Source organism: Triticum dicoccoides, chromosome 2B (assembly GCF_002162155.2).
Source record: "Triticum dicoccoides isolate Atlit2015 ecotype Zavitan chromosome 2B, WEW_v2.0, whole genome shotgun sequence".
NCBI lineage: Eukaryota > Viridiplantae > Streptophyta > Magnoliopsida > Poales > Poaceae > Triticum > Triticum dicoccoides.
In genome coordinates this window covers 167,160,525-167,181,931 of record NC_041383.1, presented here as the reverse complement: position 1 = coordinate 167,181,931, position 21,407 = coordinate 167,160,525, and positions in this window count along the sequence as shown.

The window sequence follows — 21,407 nt, the reverse complement described above, 5'->3', positions numbered from 1 at the left end:
AAAGTAGCGTAAAACAGGAAAGTGTATGCTAGTGATTCTTGCATCGGAACCCTTCTTCGGTTCCCCTACAGTAATAGTATCAATGAAACCTTCCACATCTTTACGATGTGGTTCATCTAAGCTACCCTCAAAGGGTATTCTACAAACAGTGCAAAAAATTACATAATGACATTTCCTTAGCCTCATCATATAAATGAAAAGATATTGAAGGAGGTGAATTCTTAGGATGATAATATTAGTTTTGCACGAAAGTATTGGTAAGTAAGAGATACTGTTTGATCCGGTCGTGGAGGAAGTCGATGAGGCCAGCATTTTCAGCCAAAGAATAAAAGTCTTCATAAATGCTGGCTGCTCTCAAGAAATTATCACATGGCCACTCACAAGGCCTTACTTCCGCTATGTGAGGAAGATTATACTTGCCCTTTTCTTTCTCCTTATCTTGCTTATCCTTGGAGGCTTGGCTAGAAGAGCCCCTCAAGAGCCACCTCTTCATCTTTTTCTGAAAATTCTGAAATTTTTAGTAACTTCAAAATAAAAGTAAATCAAACCAAACAAGATTGATAGAAACTAGTCCTATAAGTGCCTAGAGCCCATATCATGCATTAGAATTATTTGGGACCTCATAAATTTGACATGCAAGCTCAAGAACAGGGTCACCTAGGCAGCAAGAATTTGCAATGAATAAAGCACTAGAACAAAAACTAATTGGACCAATGGAGGAGTCACATACCAAGCAACAATCTCCCAAAGCAGTTTTGTGAATGGAGCTTTGAGCAAGGAGATTGAAAATCACAGCAAAATGAGCTAGAACTCGTGCTTGAGCTGGATGGGGATTTTTTTGGCGGGAAGATGGAGTGTGTGGGTGCAGGAATAAGTGGAGGGGGTCCACCGTTGGCCCACGAGATAGGGGGGTGCCCAGGGGGAGAGCGTGCACCCTCCACCCTCGTGGCCAGGTGCTTGACCCCCCCCCCTGCAGTGTTCTCAGTGCCTAAAATCCTCAAATATTCCATAAAAAGTTATACTAAATTTGCAGGGCATTTGGAGCACTTTTATTTTCGGGATATTTTTTATTGCATGGATAATTCAGAAAACAGACAAAAATATTTTATTTTTACTTTATTTATTCTAAGTAACAGAAAGTAAAGAGAAGGTACATGTAACACCCACGATGCGGCTATATCTCCCACCTGTCGAAGCACGACTTAGAGGCATAACCGCATAGTGGTTTTGTCGCAAGAAGGGTCATCTTCACACAATCCCATGTAATGAACAAGAATGGGATAAAGAGAGTTGGCTTACAATCGCCACTTCACACAATACATAATTAAGATCATACATCATACAAAATACACTCATAGACCGGCAATGGTCAATTCAAATGAAAAGAAGACAACCCCAAATGCTAGATCCCCAATCATCCCGACTGGGCTCCTCTACTGATCATCTGGAAACGATACATAGTAACGGCCAAGGGCCTCATCAAATTCCCACTTCAGCTCAGTTGCGCCATGTGCGCTGGTATCCACGGCACCTGCATCTGTTTTGGTAGAATCTATGAGTCACGAGGACTCAGCAATCTCACACCCGCGAGATCAAGACTATTTAAGCTCATAGGTAGGAAAAGGGGTAATATGATGGAGCTGTGGCAAGCACTAAGCATATATGGTGGCTAACATACGCAAGTGAGAGCAAGAAGAGAAGCAATGCATCGGTCCAGAAGATAGAAGCGATCAAGAAGTGATCCTGAAACTACTTACGTCAAGCATAACTCAAACCGTTTTCACTTCCTGGACTCCGCCGAGAAGAGACCATCACGGCTACACACACGGTTGATGCATTTTAATGAAGTCGAGTGTCAAGTTATCTACAACCGGACATTAACAAATTCCCATCTGCCTCATAACCGCGGGCACGGCTTTCGAAAGATAATATACCCTGCAGGGGTGTCCCAACTTAGCCCATCACAAGCTCTCATGGTCAACGAAGGATATACCTTCTCCCGGGAAGACCCGATCAGCCTCGGAATCCCGGTTCGCAAAACATTTCGACAATGGTAAAACAAGACCAGCAAAGCCACCCGACTGTGCCGACAAATCCCGATAGGAGCTGCACATATCTCGTTCTCAGGGCACACCGGATGAGACAGGCTACGAGTAAAACCAGACTTCGAGTTTCCCCGAGGTGGCCCCGCAGGCGGCTCAGTTCGGACCAACACTCGAAGGAGCACTGGCCTGGGGGGTCTAAAATAAAGATGACCCTCGGGCTCGCGAAAACCCAAGGGAAAAAGGCTTACGTGGCAAATGGTAAAACCAAGTTTGGGCCTTGCTGGAGGAGTTTTATTCAAAGCGAACTGTTAAGGGGATCCCATAAATCACCCAACCGCGTAAGGAACGCAAAATCATGGAACATAACACCGGTATGACGAAGACTAGGGCGGCAAGAGTGGAACAAGACACCAGGCATAAGGCCGAGCCTTCCACCCTTTACCAAGTATATAAGTTGCATTAATTAAACAAGAGATATTGTGATATCCCAAAATATCCATGTTCCGACCAGGAACAAACTTCATCTTCACCTGCAACTAGCAACGCTATAAGAGGGGCTGAGAAAAAGCGGTGACATAGCCAAACAATGGTTTGCTAGGACAGGAAGGTTAGAGGTTTGACATGGCAATAGGGAGGCATGATAAACAGTGGCAGGTAGAGCTAACATAGCGAAAGAGCGAGTACTAGCAAGCAAAGATAGAAGTGATATCGAAGGTATGGTCATCTTGCCTGCAAAGTTCTCAGAGTTGTCGAAGGCTTGACCCTCGTAAGCATTCTCAACATGTTCCTCCTGCACGTACTCGTCTCCTGGCTCTACCCAAAGCAAGAACACAAGCAAAGGACCAACAATCAATCACGGGCGATGCACAAACAACATGATACAAAACATGGCATGATATGCGAGATGTGATATACAATGCATATGCGTGCTCTGGGAGGGAAGAGATGAACAAGGCATCAACTTGGCAAACCAAGTATGCCGCTGGAAAGATGAGATGATTTCGGTTGAAATCGATATAAAGATCATCGGATTCGAATGCACAGTTTGCAAATGACAAGCAAGACAAGATATGATGCAAACTGCTTAAAACAACAACATGGCCACTTGGATGCAAAGTATAAATAAGCTATAGCACCCAAACATATGAACAAAATGCATAGCAGTGATGTACAGGAGATGCTCTACGAAACATGAACACTGAGCTCGATCTATAAACCACTAGAGCATGACTAAAACAGCATGGCAATATTGCAAAAGATAACAGTTTCTACAGACTTAGTGAAAATACTAGACATAGCAGAAACAGATTCAACATGGCATCTTTACAAGCTTCATTAACTCACTACCAGGCATGTCATGTCATGGAACAAGTACTAGCATGAAGTAGGCATGAAAATGAAGCTATCCATGTGCAAAACAGCCACGTAGCATGTTTGAAATAAATCACATGAAAAAGACAAAACAGCATCATGAAGTAAAATGACAAGTTCATGAACTTGCTCAAATGCAGAAACTAATGCCACCACTGGATTGGTGGGATTTTTCTACCCCAAAAACATATATCACAAGTGCACTAAGTTAAAACCTGCCCTAAATGGAATATGACAGATTTGGCATTTTCCTTATTTGGAAACGTCCAGAAATGGATAGATTCCATCTACCAGAAATAGAATATTTACTGGGAATAAAAGAAAAGGAAAACAAGGGGCTATGGGAGGATGACAGGTGGGGCCACCTTGTCATACACACACACGGTTGCAAAGAAAACAGAAAAAGAGGGGGAAAGGATTTATGCACCCGTGGGGGATCGAACCCGGGTCTCCCCGATGTGGTTCTGCATAGTCAACCACTGGGCTAGCTAGGTACTACTGATAAAGAAAAAGGGTTCGGCCCCTTTTAGAGAGACACCAGATCGAGCTCCTCTGTTACAAACAGAGAAGACGATGGCGCCGGCGAGGGCAACGGCGGCAACCAGCGGGGCGTAGGGACTCCGGCGAGCTTGCGGGAACATGTGAAGGCGCGGGAGCGCGTGGCTGCTGCTCGTGGTGTCGCGCGTGTGCGTGTGCTCGGGCACGAGCGGAACAGAGATGGTGCCGGGCGAAGCGAGCGGCAGAGGAGCTCGTCGGAGCTGCGGGAGGCTTGAAGGGTGCGCGTGAGACGTGAACGAGTGGCGCGAGCGAGCTGCGGGAGCGCGACAGAGGGGATCGAGAGCGAGGACACGCGAGCACGCTACGGTAGAACAGCACTTCGCACAATTAAATTCAGAGATCGCTGGAGCACTGCGAGCGCGGGGAAGACATGGATCATCTGAGTCCTACGGGTGCCTACATGCCATGGGATGGATGAGATAGGGAGGTGCATTACCAAGCTCACCCAAGGACACGATGTGGTCGACGGAGACGAGCCGGCGGCGATGAAGTGGAGCTCTGAACCTTGGCGCGGTCCTGACCGAGAGGAAGATGGAAGTAGAGGACGTCGAGGAACTTGTCGTCCGGGGCACCATAGTCGACGTCGTGGAAGAAGACGACGATGAGGAAGAATAAGAACACGATCTACGGGGTGGGGGTGGCCGGAGAGCACGCCGGCGACGAGGTCGCGCTCTCCGGTGCGCTCTGGACGGAGCGGTTGCGGTGGATCTGGTGGTTCTTCGCACCTGGCGGCGGCGATGAGAGGAAGAGGGAAACCCTAGGGTGTGTGTGGACAAGGAGAGGGGTTAAAAGGGGGGCCATAGCGACGGGTGGAGCACGGCGTCGACGCGGCCGTGGCCATGTGCGAGCAGCTTGACGAAAAGGTGAGGGGCGGGTGCGCTGTAGCCAGAGGCTGGCTAGTGGGGTCGCGAGGGACACGTGGGCGTACGGGCTACTGGGTAGAGGGGCGGCTGGGTGAGAAACGGAGTCGACGCGAGCGGGAGCAGGTGAGCGCGCAAGCGGGCTGGCCGGCTGCGCTGGCTGGGCTGGCGGGCAGAAAAGGCCTTGGCTGGGCTGGCTGCACGCTGATGCTCTTCTATCTCTATTTGTTCAAACAGAAATAGAAATAGAAAAGCACAGTGTAAAAGGAGAGGAGTTTGAGTATAAAGAAAATATTCTCAAGCTCCTGGAGTTATCCACTATATGAATAAATTGCTTTGGGGATTTTTAAAGGAAGAAAATTAAATCAAGTTTGAATTAAATTCAAGCTTGAGTCAATTTTTAACCTAACCAAAACATATTCAAATGAGTTGAAAATTGGAAGAGGGGATGTAGGCATGGTGCAAGATTTACAGGGAGAAGATGAACATTAAAAGAGAAAGGAAAATGGCACTTGGCAAAAGAAGGAAGTAGAGGGAAGGAGGAGGTGGTGATGCAAGATTTATGCATTGAATATGCAACAACATAATATGTATGAGATCACAACAAGCACATGATGAGGATGGAATGCAAAATGACAAGAGGCACAAAATGCTATATGGTAAGGTGAGCATGAAAATGAAAAGAGTAAACCACATAACCAAACAAGATGAGGCCAAACATGATAAAAACCCACAAGAATTGGATGAAGGTCAAGTTGATATATTGCCAAATTGGGACATGTTACAACTGGGGTGTTACAACTCTCCTCCACTGCAAGAGGATCTCGTCCCGAGATCTAGGACTGAAAGAACTCTGGATATTCGGAACGGAGGTGATCCTCGCGCTCCCAGGTGGCTTCTCGGTCGGAATGGTGTGACCACTTCACTTTCAGGAATTTGATTGACTTGTTGCGAGTCTTGCGCTCGATTTCTTCAAGAATAGCAACGGGGTGCTCATGATAAGAGAGATCTTCTTGGAGGTCGATTTCTTTGAAGTTGATAGTGCGCTCAGGAGTCTTGAAGCACTTGCGAAGCTGTGACACGTGAAACACACTGTGCATGTTCGCAAAGTTGGATGGAAGCTCAAGTTGATAGGCGAGGTCGCCTCTTTTGCCAATGATCCTGAAAGGACCCACGTATCTAGGGGCAAGCTTCCCTTTGATACCGAAGCGACGAGTGCCTTTCATTGGAGAGACGCAGAGATAGACATGGTCTCCGATTTGAAAAGCCAAGTCACGGTGCCTGCTATCATAATAGCTCTTTTGGCGCGATTGCGCGGCTTTGAGATTCTCACGAATGACTTTGCACATTTCTTCTGCTTCTGTGATCAAGTCGTTGCAAAGAAGTTGGCGTTCACCTGTCTCGGACCAATTGAGAGGAGTACGGCACTTTCTACCATAGAGAATTTCGAATGGGGCCTTGCCCGAACTCGCTTGGAAGCTGTTGTTGTAGGAGAACTCGGCATATGGAAGACAATCTTCCCACTTCATACCGAAAGAGATGACACAAGCCCTGAGCATATCTTCAAGGATTTGATTGACTCGCTCAACTTGGCCACTTGTTTGATGATGGAAAGCTGTGCTGAAACGAATGTTGCTGCCCATGGCCTTCTGAAAGGATTCCCAGAACTTAGAAGTGAAGATGCTTCCACGATCTGAAGATATCAATTGTGGAATGTCGTGCAAGGAGACAATTCTGGAGGTGTATAGCTCTGCCAGCTGAGCTGCTGTGATAGATTCTTTGATAGGAAGAAAATGAGCCACTTTAGTAAGCTTGTCAATGACAACGAAGATAGCATCATTTCCACGCTTGGACTTAGGAAAACCAGTCACGAAGTCCATCTCGATATGGTCAAACTTCCATTCTGGAATAGCAAGAGGTTGGAGGAGACCAGCTGGTCGTTGGTGTTCTGCTTTCACCCTTCTGCAGACATCACATTCATTCACGAATTGAGCAATTTCTCGCTTCATTCGAGTCCACCAATACGACTGCTTGAGGTCATGGTACATCTTTGTACTTCTAGGATGAATGGATAGGAGGGAATTGTGTGCCTCATTCATGATGACTTTTCTGAGATCGCCTTTAGGAACCACAATTCGATCCTCGAAGAAAAGAGTATCTTTGTCATCCAAGCGATAGAACTTGTATTTGGGAATGCCCTTGTCAATACCACGTTTCACCTTCTTCACCATGGCATCCAGGAGTTGTGCCTCACGAATTTGATCTTCCAAAGTAGGAGAGACAATGAGGTTGGCAAGAAAGCCTTGAGGAACAACTTGAAGATTCATCTTGCGGAAAGCTTCACAAAGATCCGGTTGAAATGGCTTGAGAATTAGACTGTTGCAATAAGCCTTTCTGCTCAGAGCATCTGCAATCACATTCGCCTTGCCAGGAGTATATTCAATACTCAGATTGTACTCTTGAATCATCTCGACCCATCGAGTTTGCCTGAGGTTAAGGTTGGGTTGAGTGAAGATATACTTGAGGCTCTTGTGATCGGTGAAAATGTCCACTTGCCTTCCCAATAAGAGATGTCTCCATGTTATCAATGCATGGACAACTGCCGCCAACTCAAGATCGTGAGTGGGGTAGTTCTTTTCGTTGGGCTTCAACTAACGAGAGGTATAGGCCACAACTTTTTTCGCTTGCATCAAAACAGCACCGAGACCTTGAAGGGAAGCATCACAGAAAACTTCGAATGGCTTGGATTCATCAGGAGGAGTCAAAACAGGAGCTGTGACTAGCTTCTCTTTGAGGGTGTTGAAAGCGACGTCACACTCAGGCGTCTAGACATACTTGACATGCTTCTGGAGGAGGTTGGAAAGAGGCTTTGCAATCTTAGAGAAGTTCTCAACGAATCTTCAGCAATAGCTTGCAAGACCAAGAAAACTGCGGAGCTGCTTGACATTCTGAGGAGGTTCCCAATTCAGAACTGCAGAAACCTTCGCGGGATTAACAGCAATGCCCTTGGCAGAGATGATATGACCAAGGTAAAGAACTTCATCAAGCCAGAACTCACATTTGGAAAACTTCGCATAGAATTGATGCTCTCTGAGCTTGTCGAGCACCAATCGCAAATGTTTGGCATGATCCGAGTTATTCTTGGAGAAGACCAAGATATCATCGAGATACACCAGAACGAATTCATTGGTGTAGGGGTTGAAGATAAAGTTCATCATGCGAGAGAACATTGGAGGAGCATTGACAAGGCCGAAAGACATGACAGTATATTCATAAGAACCATAGCTTGTTCTGAATGTTGTCTTGGGAATATCTTGTTCACGAATGCGAATCTGATGATAACCCATACGAAGGTCAAGCCTGGAGAAAACTTTAGCACCTTTGAGTTTCTCGAAAAGCTCATTGATGTTGGGAAGTGGGTACTTGTTCTTGATTGTCTTCTTGTTCAATGGACGGTAATTGATGCAAAGTGGGCCCGTGCCATCCTTCTTCTCGACAAAAAGAACTCCACAACCCCATGGGGATGAACTCGGTCTGATCAAACCCAGACGCTCTTGTTCATCGAGCTGCTTCTTCAATTCCTTCAGCTCCTTGGGTCCAAGCTTGTAAGGACGCTTGCAAACGGGTTCCGTTCCAGGCTCAAGATCAATAACGAACTCGACTGGCCGATGAGGAGGCATACCCGGAAGCTCTTCTGGAAAGACATCTTGGTACTCACAAACGACAGGAATTTGAGAAATAGCATCCAGCTCGCCCTTCTCATTGAGAGAAAACAACCGAATGGTTTCATCACGAGCGGCATAGATGATAACATCCTCAGAAGGGTGTGTCAATTGAATTTGCCTGGCAGCACAATCAAGCCGAGCCTTGTGCTTAGAAAGCCAGTCCATCCCGAGAATTAGATCAATATCAGAGTTGCCAAGAACAATTGGAGAAGACAGAAATTTATAGTCGCCCATCTTGATACCGACATTTGGAACCAATAAGGTAGATCTCAAACGCTTAGCTGGAGAAATAACTTGCATAGCTCTAGGTAATTCCTCTGTGTCAAAATTGTGCTTCAATGCAAAAGGATATGACATGAAAGAATGCGATGCACCAGTATCAAATAAGACTTTTGCAGGAATATCATTAACAGGAAGATTACCCATGATCGCATCTGAAGAATCCTCTGCCTGAGCTGCATTCATCATGTTCACCTTTGCAGACTTTGGATTATGCTTGACCACTGCATTGCTTGAAGATCTCACAGGAGGAGGAGGAGGAAGGCGCCTTTGATTGAAGCATTTGTTCGCGTAATGACCTTTCTACTGGCACTTGTTGCAAGTCACTTCTGAGAGCGGACGATGATAAGGAGCATTCGACTTTGAAGCTTGAGGCTGAGACTTGTTCTGATAGCTTGGGTTGGGTGGGTGGGAAGATCCAAGACCACCTGAGTTCTTCTGCTGGTAAGGCTGACGAAACAGAGGAGGAGGAAGGTAGAACTTCTGCTGCTTAGCTGCCACTTGTGAGGAAGAAGAAGATTGCACTGCATCCCTGATTCTCTTCTTAGAAGCCTCACACTTGAGCTGAGCACCTTCTTGCTTGAGTGCCATATTGTAGAATTGATCAAACTGAGTAGGCTCAACAAGAACGGGAGCTAACTGCAGATCCTCTCTAAGGCCACCTCTGAATTGATAGATCATACTCTTCTCATCAGGAACATCTTGCTTAGCGAAGCGAGCAAGTTTCTGAAACTGCTTGTTGTATTCATACACTGACATGTTGCCTTGCTTGAGATGGCGGAACTCCTCACGCTTGCTCTCAACAACACTGGGAGGAATGTGGTGAGCTTTAAAGTCCCGACAGAAATCAGTCCAAGTAATCACTCGACCACCTCTGGAATCCTTGTATTGCTGGAACCAATCAGCTGTCTGATCCTTGAGCTGAAAAGAAGCAAACTTGACATAGTCCTCAGGCCTGACATTGCTGCATTCAAAATGCTTGTTGATATCCATGAGCCAATCATCGGTGTCTGTGGCCTCGATACAGTAGCTGAAAGACTTCGGCTGATTTGCCAGGAACTAGTTGAGGGTAGGAAATAGAGGCTGATGATTGAACTGCCCTTGACCTTGATTCCCTTGGTTGCCTTGGCTTTGGTTGCGCTCTTGCGTTAGCTGGATCATCATCTGGGCATGGGCGTTTGAGGCTCCCATCAAAGCTTGCCATGCCTCCGGAGGCGGAGGTGGAGGTGGAGGGTTCGCCTGATTCCCATCATTGCGTTCCGGATTCTGACGCGTTGGCGGAGCCATCCTGAAGAGGGTGACATCCGTTAGCATCTTGATAGACAGATGGACAGGTTGAATCAACGGATAGAAATTGCAACATATAGTCTTCACACCAAACATTCGAACAAGGATGAACGAATGAATTCCAAAGTAAACATCACACGTCCATTAAGGTGAGAAGCCACTTGAATAGAGATTGATGAATGAAATAAACAAGGTACAACTAGAACAAATAAGTGGTAAGGATTACCCAATCACAAACCAAATATATGCGGGAAGAAATGCTAGAGCAACTTGAATCCCACATATAAACTCCCAAAACTTTCCGGTTATGCAATCAGATGTTGGGGATACAGGGGAAGCAATATATCTCACCCAAACTAACAATTCCTACATCCAGCTGTATCCATCCGTCAACACATAACCAAGAAACCTTCGGAAATCGTGTACCTCAACCATCGAAAAGCATCCGTTATACGAGTTATGGCAATACTCCCGAACTCCCCAGTACTGGGTGACGTCGAGGTTATCTCACCAACAACTGCATAAAAGAGATTTTTGATGTCGGCAAAACTCAGGTATTCCAGAACTGCAACGATAAAATTGTGATGACAACACCTCGGAGCTCAACTCCCCGGGACACTGCCACAACCCCTAAATGTCAGGAGGCACCAAGAACAATGTTCTTGTCACAAAACCATCAGAACGATTCCAAGATACCCGCGAGATCCTAAAAAAAATTTAGTGAAATTTGAGAAGAGGAAAGTCAAAACATCTACGTCAGGAGACCTCACGAGAGCGACGAAGGGACTGAGGAGTAAAAAGAATCGTACTCTTCGATATATATAATCCTAAGACTCAAAAACATTTTGTTCTAGACTCAACATCGCCAGCAAACAATCAAGCAGGGGGCTCCTAAGTCGGGGATGGCTCTGATTACCAACTTGTAACACCCACGATGCGGCTATATCTCCCACGTGTCGAAGCACGACTTAGAGGCATAACCGCATAGTGGTTTTGTCGCAAGAAGGGTCATCTTCACACAATCCCATGTAATGAACAAGAATGGGATAAAGAGAGTTGGCTTACAATCTCCACTTCACACAATACATAATTAAGATCATACATTATTCAAAATACACTCATAGACCGGCTACGGTCAATTCAAATGAAAAGAAGACAACCCCAAATGCTAGATCCCCGATCGTCCCGACTGGGCTCCTCTACTGATCATCTGGAAACGATACATAGTAACGGCCAAGGGCCTCATCAAATTCCCACTTCAGCTCAGTTGCGCCATGTGCACTGGTATCCTCGGCACCTGCATCTGTTTTGGTAGAATCTGTGAGTCACGAGGACTCAGCAATCTCACACCCGCGAGATCAAGACTATTTAAGCTCATAGGTAGGAAAAGGGGTAATATGATGGAGTTGCGGCAAGCACTAAGCATATATGGTGGCTAACATACGCAAGTGAGAAAGAGAAGAGAAGCAACGCATCGGTCGAGAAGCTAGAAGCGATCAAGAAGTGATCCTGAAACTACTTACGTCAAGCATAACTCAAACCGTGTTCACTTCCCAGACTCCACCGGGAAGAGACCATCACGGCTACACACACGGTTGATGCATTTTAATGAAGTCAAGTGTCAATTTATCTACAACCAGACATTAACAAATTCCCATCTGCCTCATAACCGTGGGCACGGCTTTCGAAAGATAATATACCCTGCAGGGGTGTCCCAACTTAGCCCATCACAAGCTCTCACGGTCAACGAAGGATATACCTTCTCCCGGGAAGACCCGATCAGCCTCGGAATCCCGGTTCGTAAAACATTTTGACAATGGTAAAACAAGACCAACAAAGCCACCCGACTGTGCCGACCAATCCCAATAGGAGCTGCACATATCTCATTCTCAGGGCACACCGGATGAGACAGGCTACGAGTAAAACCATACTTCCAGTTTCCCCGAGGTGGCCCCACAGGCGGCTCAGTTCGGACCAACACTCGAAGGAGCACTGGCCCGGGGGGTTCTAAAATAAAGATGACCCTCGGGCTCGCGAAAACCCAAGGGAAAAAGGCTTAGGTGGCAAATGGTAAAACCAAGTTTGGGCCTTGCTGGAGGAGTTTTATTCAAAGTGAACTGTTAAGGGGGTCCCATAAATCACCCAACCGCGTAAGGAACGCAAAATCAAGGAACATAACATCCGTATGATGGAAACTAGGGCGGCAAGAGTGGAACAAGACACCAGGCATAAGGCCGAGCCTTCCACCCTTTACCAAGTATATAAGGTGCATTAATTAAACAAGAGATATTGTGATATCCCAAAATATCCATGTTCCGACCAGGAACAAACTTCATCTTCACCTGCAACTAGCAACGCTATAAGAGGGGCTGAGCAAAAGCGGTGGCATAGCCAAACAATGGTTTGCTAGGACAGGAAGGTTAGAGGTTTGACATGGCAATAGGGAGCCATGATAAACAGTGGCAGGTAGAGCTAACATAGCGAAAGAGCGAGTACTAGCAAGCAAAGATAGAAGTGATATCGAAGGTATGGTCATCTTGCCTGCAAAGTTCTCAGAGTTGTCGAAGGCTTGACCCTCGTAAGCGTTCTCAACAGGTTCCTCGTGCACGTACTCATCTCTCGGCAAAGGACCAATAATCAATCACGGGCGATGCACAAACAACATGATGCAAAACATGGCATGATATGCGAGATGTGATATACAATGCATATGCGTGCTCCAGGAGGGAAGAGATGAACAAGGCATCAACTTGGCAAACCAAGTATGCCGCTGGAAAGATGAGATGATTTCATTTGAAATCGATATAAAGATCACCGTATTCGAATGCACCGTTTGTAAATGACAAGCAAGACAAGATATGATGCAAACTGCTTAAAACAGCAACATGGCCACTTGGATGCAAAGTATAAATAAGCTATAGCACCCAAACATATGAACAAAATGCATAGCAGTGATGTACAGGAGATGCTCTACGAAACATGAACACTGAGCTCGATCTATAAACAACTAGAGCATGACTAAAACAGCATGGCAATATTGCAAAAGATAACAGTTTCTACAGACTTTGTGAAAATACTAGACATAGCAGAAACAGATTCAACATGGCATCTTTACAAGCTTGATTAACTCACTACCATGCATGTCATGGAATGGAACAAGTACTAGCATGAAGTAGGCATGAAAATGAAGCTATCCATGTGCAAAACAGCCACGTAGCATGTTTGAAATAAATCACATGAAGAAGACAAAACAGCATCATGAAGTAAAATGACAAGTTCATGAACTTGCTCAAATGCAGAAACTAATGCCACCACTGGATTGGTGGGATTTTTCTACCCCAAAAACATATATAATATGTTGGGGTTGCTGTAAAACATATTCACAAGTGCACTAAGTTAAAACCTGCCCTATATGGAATATGACAGATTTGGCATTTTCCTTATTTGGAAACGTCCAGAAATGGACTTGCCCGAAATGGATAGATTCCATCTGCCAGAAATAGAATATTTGCTAGGAATAAAAGAAAAGGAAAACAAGGGGCTATGGGAGGATGACAGGTGGGGCCACCCTGTCATACACACACACGGTTGCAAAGAAAACAGAGAAAGAGGGGGAAAGGATTTATGCACCCGCGGGGGATCGAACCTAGGTCTCCCCGGTGTGGTTCTGCATAGTCAACCACTGGGCTAGCTAGGTACTACTGATAAAGAAAAAGGGTTCGGCCCCTTTTAGAGAGACACCAGATCGAGCTCCTCTGTTACAAACAGAGAAGACGACGGCGCCGGCGAGGGCAACGGCGGCAACCAGCGGGGCATAGGGACTCCGACGGGCATGTGGGAACATGTGAAGGCACAGGAGCGCGTGGCTGCTGCTCGTGGTGTCGCGCGTGCGCGTGTGCTCGGGCACGAGCAGAATAGAGATGGTGCCGGGCGAAGCGATCGGCAGAGGAGCTCGTCAGAGCTGCGGGAGGCTTGAAGGGTGCGCGCGAGACGTGAACGAGTGGCGCGAGCGAGCTGCAGGAGCACGACAGAGGGGATCCAGAGCGGGGACACGCGAGCACGCTATGGTAGAATAGCACTTCGCACAATTAAATTCAGAGATCGCCGGAGCACTGCGAGCGCGGGGAAGACATGGATCGGCTGAGTCCTACGGGTGCCTACATGCCATGGGATGGATGAGAGAGGGAGGTGCATTACCAAGCTCACCCAAGGACACGATGTGGTCGATGGAGACGAGCCGGCGGCGACGAAGTGGAGCTCTGAACCTTGGCGCGGTCCTGACCGAGAGGAAGATGGAAGCAGAGGACGTCGAGGAACTTGTTGTCCGGGGCACCGTAGTCGACGTCGTGAAAGAAGACGACGACGAGGAAGAATAAGAACACGATCTACGGGGTGGGGTGGCTGGAGAGCACGCCGGCGACGAAGTCGCACTCTCAAGTGCGCTCTGGACAGAGCGGTTGCGGTGGATCTGGTGGTTCTTCGCACCTGGCGGCGGCGATGAGAGGAAGAGGGAAACCCTAGGGTGTGTGTGGACAAGGAGAGGGGTTAAAATGGGGGGCCAGAGCGACGGGTGGAGCACGGCGTCGACGCGGCCGTGGCCATGTGCGAGCCTGGCACGAGCTTGACGAAAAGGTGAGGGGCGGGTGCGCTGTAGCCAGAGGCTGGCTAGTGGGGTCGCGAGGGACACGTGGGCGTACGGGCTACTGGGTAGCAGGGCGGCTGGGTGAGAAACGGCATCGACGCGAGCGGGAGCAGGTGAGCGTGCAAGCAGGCTGGCTGGCTGCGCTGGCTGGGCTGGCGGGCAGAAAAGGCCTCGGCTGGGCTGGCTGCAGGCTGATGCTCTTCTATCTCTATTTGTTCAAACAGAAATAGAAACAGAAAAGCACAGGGTACAAGGAGAGGAGTTTGAGTATAAAGAAAATATTCTCAAGCTCCTGGAGTTATCCACTATTTGAATAAATTGCTTTGGCGATTTTTAAAGGAAGAAAATTAAATCAAGTTTGAATTAAATTCAAGCTTGAGTCAATTTTTAACCTAACCAAAACATATTCAAATGAGTTGAAAATGGGCAGAGGGGATGTAGGCATGGTGCAAGATTTACAGGGAGAAGATGAACATTAAAAGACAAAGGAAAATGGCACTTGGCAAAAGAAGGAAGTAGAGGGAACGAGGAGGTGGTGATGCAAGATTTATGCATTGAACATGCAACAACATAATATGTATGAGATCACAACAAGCACATGATGAGGATGGAATGCAAAATGACAAGAGGCACAAAATGCAATATGGTAAGGTGAGCATGACAATGAAAAGAGTAAACCACATAACCAAACAAGATGAGGCCAAACATGATAAAAACCCACAAGAATTGGATGAAGGTCAAGTTGATATATTTCCAAATTGGGACATGTTACGACTGGTGTGTTACAGTACAGAAGGTTGTGCCTTCTAGTTTCATCCATCTCATGATCATCGAAATGAATCCAGTAACAAGGCTGATCAAGTCTTGTTAACAAAGTCATTCCGAATCACATAAAACCGGAGAAATTTTGAAGTGACACTAAGTTACCTCAACGGGGATATGAACATGCCCAAAAATAAGAATATCATACTTTTTCTTTGCAGTAGGAAGAGGAAATTTAAAACCTCCAATAATAATTGATGGAATTTTACCAATCAAATTTATGCTATGAACTTCAGGTTGTTTCCTCGGAAAATGTACCATGTGCTCATTTCCATTGACATGAAAGGTGACATTGCCTTTCTTGCAATCAATAACAGCACCTGCAGTGTTTAAAAAGGGTCTACCAGGGATAATCGACATATTGTCATCCTTAGGAATATCAAGAATGACAAAATCTGTTAAGATAGTAACCTTCGCAACAACAACAAGCACGTCCGCACAAATGCCAACAGGTATAGCGGTTGATTTGTCAGCCATTTGCAAGGATATCTCAGTAGGTGTCAACTTACTTAATTCAAGTCTATGGTACAGGGAAAGAGGCATAACACTAACACCGGCTCCTAAATCACATAAGGCAGTTTTAACATAGTTTCTTTTGATGGAGCATGGTATAGTGGGTACTCCGGGATCACCAAGTTTCTTAGGTATTCCACCCTTAAAGGTATAGTTAGAAAGCATGGTGGAGATTTCAGCTTCAGGTAATTTCCTTTTATTAGTGATGATATCTTTCATGTATTTAGCATAAGGGTTTGTTTTAAGCATATTAGTTAAGCACATGCGTAAGAAAATAGGTCTAATCATTTCAGCAAAGCGCTTAAAGTCCTCATCATCCTTTGTCTTGGATGGTTTAGGAGGAAAGGGCATGGGTTTCTGAACCCATGGTTCTCTTTCCCTACCATGCTTCCTAGCAACAAAATCTCTCTTATCATAATGTTGGTTTCTTGATTGTGGGTTATCAAGATCAACAGTAGGTTCAATTTCTATATCATTGTTATTACTAGGTTGAGCATCTACATGAACATCACTATTAGCATTATCATTAGGTTCATGTTCATTTCCGGATTGTGTTTCAGCATCAAAGATAGAAGTATCATTAGGATTCTCAGGTGTTTCTACATTAGGTTCACTAGAAGCATGCAAAGTCCTATCACCTTTCTTTTTCTTCTTCTTAGAAGAACTAGGAGCATCTAGATTATTATTTTGAGAATATTGTTCAATCCTCTTGGGGTGGGCTTCAGGATACAAAGGTTCCTGAGTCATTTTACCAGTTCTAGTAGCCACTCTAACAGCAAAATCATGTTTATTATTTAGTTCATCTAGCAATTCATTCTGAGCCTTAAGTACTTGTTCAGCTTGAGTGGTGACCATAGAGACATGTTTACTAGTGAGTTTAAGTTCACCCTTAACTCTAGACATATAATCACTCAAGCGTCCAATCATATAAGCATTATTTTTCAGCTGTCTACTAACATAATCATTGAAATTTGCTTGTTTATCCATAGAGTCATCAAATTCATCTAAGTACTGGTTACGAAATTTAGTAGACGGCGTTTCAACTTTATCATGTCGATAGAGAGAATTTACCTTCACTACCTATGACGGGTTATCAAGACAATGTGTTTCTTCAGGTGGTATATTAAGACCATGTATCTCTTCAACAGGAGGTAAATTCTTAACGTCTTCAGCTTTAATACCTTTTTCTTTCATAGATTTCTTTGCTTCTTGCATATCCTCAGGACTGAGAAATAGAACACCTCTCTTCTTCGGTGTAGGTTTAGCAATAGGCTCAAGAGTTGGCTCAATTGGTTCAGGAATTGCCTCAGGAATTGGCTCAGGAAGAGTCCAATTATTTTCATTTGTCAACATATTGTTCAATAACAATTCTGCTTGATCGGCTGTTCTTTCCCTGAAAACACAACTAGCACAACTATCCAAGTGGTCCTTGGAAGCATCGGTTAGTCCATTATAAAAGATATCAAGTATTTCATTTTTCTTAAGAGGATGATCAGGCAAAGCATTAAGTAATCGGAGAATCCTCCCCCAAGCTTGTGGGAGACTCTCTTCTTCGATTTGCACAAAATTATATATTTCCTACTAGGCAGCTTGTTTTTTATGAGCAGGGAAATATTTAGTAGAGAAGTAATAAATCATATCCTGGGGACTACGCACACAACCAGGATCAAGAGAATTAAACCAAGTTTTAGCATCACTCTTTAATGAGAATGGAAATATCTTAAGGAGGTAATAATAGCGAGACTTCTCATCATTAGTAAACAGGGTGGCTATATCATTTAACTTGGTAAGATGTGCCACAACAGTTTCAGATTCAGTGCCATAGAAATGATTGGATTCAACTGAAGTAATAATCTCAGGATCAACAGAGAATTTGTAATCCTTATCAGTAACAAAGATAGGTGAAGTAGAAAAAGTAGGGTCATGTTTCATTCTAGCATTCAGAGTCTTTTGTTTCAGCTTAGCTAATAATTTCTTAAGACCTGATCTATCATTGCAAGCAAGAAAATCTCTAGCAGTTTCTTCATCCATAACATAACCCTCAGGAACAGCAGGCAACTCATAATTAGGGGGAGAACCTTTGTCGGATGTTGGGTTCCGGCAGACCCTTAAGGTTCAAACTCTGGGGAGCGTGCGAAGATCTCTCTTCTACCAACCCCCGTCCCAATGCCTCACTGAGAAACTAGACTAGCAAGATGAACAACACAAGGGACACGGAGTTTATACTGGTTCAGGCCACCATTGTGGTGTAATACTGTCGGGGGTTGGGTACGACATATGCCGACGGATGGCTTATCATGGTGGGACCAAGTAGACCGTCGCCGGTGCCCGGAAGCGGGATGAGGCGAAGACATGCACGCCGGCGAATCTTACCCAGCTTCAAGGCTCTCCGAGGAGATAACACCCCTACTGTTGCTCTGTGGGGTCTCCGCATGATCACTATGGCAAAGTGAATACAATGGTGCTCCTAGAGCTGTTTCTGGAGGTAGGAGAGGGCGAGGCTAGCTCCCTCCTTCCTATATGATCGGTCTAATGCTAAAGAGGCTATCCCCGTTGCATGGGTGCCCAGGGGGGGCTTATATAGGCCAGCCCCCCCAGGGATACAATGGTAATCCGGCTGGGCGCGGGTCCCAGCCGTCTGTCTCTCAGGCCGCCGTCGTCTCCGCCGACTGCTAGGGCCCGCCGACTGGCGGGCCTCGCTGACAGGCCTGGTACTGTAGCGGTGCTTCTGATGACGCTGCCTTGATCATGGGGTCATGGCAACAGTGCCACCGTCTGGAGGGCGATCACTGCCGCCATTCCCCGTCTTGTCTTGTTAATGGCGTGCGGGGCCCGTGGGTGGGGCCGGCTGACTCCTGGGGGCCGACTCCCACGGGGCCATCTTTGTGGTGCTCTCACCGTCTTCGGTACTCCGGCTGACGGGCGGGTCCCGCTGTCTCTGGGCCATACTGGTAGGCCGTCGTGGGCACAGTGCGCCGCCCACGAGGGCAGAGGTCAGGGCAGGCATGGTAACAGTGTCGTGCCATGATGGAGATCTCCAGCGATACAGCGCACTGTAGCCATGCCAGCCCCTTGTAAGCGGGGTCGAGACGGCCATGCTGCGACCGTACTCCGCCCCGCCCATCATGGCGTAGGAAGGAGGAGGTTGGAGTCGCGGGCTGACTCCCACAGCCGGCTTCTCTGGAAGTCGTCAGCTAAGAGTCGGCTTATCTTAAAGCCGTCACCCGAGAGTCGGCCTACCTCAAAGCCGTCCCTGGAACTCGGCCGTGAGGGATGGTTGATGCCGACTCCCGGGAGGCAGCTCTTCATCGTGGGGTCTTGAGGGGCGTGGTCTGCCCTGATGTTTCGAAAGGCCCTGGGGCTCGGGTTAGCCTACCCGTGGCCCATTACTCTGACAGTAGTCCCTGAAGCTGGTGAGGTGCCGCGGGAGACGCGCCGGGGAGCCTCAACAGTTTCATCTCTCCAGGGGTGGAATCTCGGACTCGCTCGCCGTCTTCCTCCAGGCCGACTGGCTGGAGTCGGACTCGCAGAAGGCCGTCTTGCCTCTTAGAGGGTTTGAACGTCGCGGCGGGTTCCAGGGGGCGTGCCTGATAAGCTTCCGGGCAGCCGCCCGTTGCGGGTCCATCGCGGGGCACCACGTGGCGGGGTCAGTCTGCCCACCCACGCGCGCGACGGGACAGGACCTCAGGCGGGGCCCGCCACTACCGTGCCTCGGCACGCGGGCGGATTTGCTGCGGTCGTGCGGACGGTTGGGTTTCCCACGCTGTAACTGCATGCAGTTACTGCGTGTGGTACGTGGGGGCGTGGGGGCCGAAGCGCAGTTAATCCCACGCCCGCCCCATCGGCTTCTCAACCCCTGAGCCTATAAGTAGGCGGGAGGAAGGGAGCGGCGAAGCATGCGCGCCCATCTCCCCTACTCCCCTTGCTTCCTCCTTGCCTCTTCTTCCTCCTGCCGTCGTAGCACCGAGCTACGCCGCGCTTACGACGATGAGCTCTTCCTCCGCCGCCGCACCAGCTGTCGTGCGCTCCGGCGTGTGGGACGGCTCCGAGGTGGATGACGACATCATCGAGTTCCTCCGCAAAACGCGTCGCCTCCCCGACGCGGACCTAGTGCGAGCCCGCGCCGCGCCGGAGAGGGAAATAGTGCCGGCGCCGGAGGAGGACGAGCGGGTCGTATTCGGCTCGCACCTCATGCGCGGCTTGGGGCTGCCGGCGAGCGGCTTCTTCCGCTCCTTCTTGGAGTTCCACGGGCTCCAGCCGCACCACCTTAACCCGAACACAGTGGTGCTGCTGGCTGCCTTCGCCACCTTATGCGAAGGCTTCCTCGGTGTTCTCCCCACAATCGAGTTGTGGGGAGAGTTCTTCCAGTCCAAGCTCGGTAGGCACGTCGCCGGCGTGCCGGCCCAGTGCGGCGCCTTCATCGCTATGTGGAGATCGGCGGCCGACAATCCGTTTCCCGCCATCCCGCTGATCAAGTCGGTGAAGATGTGGCAGCATTCTTACTTCTATGTGAAGAACGTCGCCATAGACGGCGACTGGGTCAACCTACCGCCTTTCGAAGCCGGCGCACCAGCTGGGAGGCTCCCCAGCTGGTCCCACCGGGTCAAGACGCTGACTCCCGCTAGTGCCGCTGTCGTTGCGTGACTCCGAGAGCTGACACAGTCGGAGGGCCTGACCGGGTCCGACTTGCTGGCCGCCTTCATGGCACGCCGAGTCCTCCCGCTCCAAGGCCGACCTCATCTGATCTGTCAGATGAGCGGCCACAGGGATCCGAGTCGGCTCTGCTCCAAGGACATGCCCCACGCGGAGGTGGCGGACATGGTGAACTATATTTCAAACTGCAACCTCGCGGCGACTTGGCAGTTCGGCAAGGAGCCGTACTCACGCTGTCACATCCCTAGTCTGGTATGACCTAGGCTAGCTGGCCATTTGTGCATCATATTTAAATTTCATTTAAAATTTGAAATGAGGATTGGTGGAACCCTCAGAATCATTTTTGAAAATGACCCAAATAAAAATTTCTCCAAAAAGGGTCCAAGAAAATGCTCATGATGCCCTCTAAAAATATTGGACAGAGATAAAAATCAAAACAATATTTTTAGGAGTTCATGGACATTTTATTTTGGCTATTTGGATTAATTCGATAAATATTTGCATTGGGAATATATTTCTATATATATGAATTATGGCCCAAAAATTATGCCATTATAAAAGAGCTCTGGAATAATATATCCAGCTCCTGCAAAAATTGGCATAATAAAATTAAATGATTTAATATATTTATTAAATCAAAACAAATGTCAGA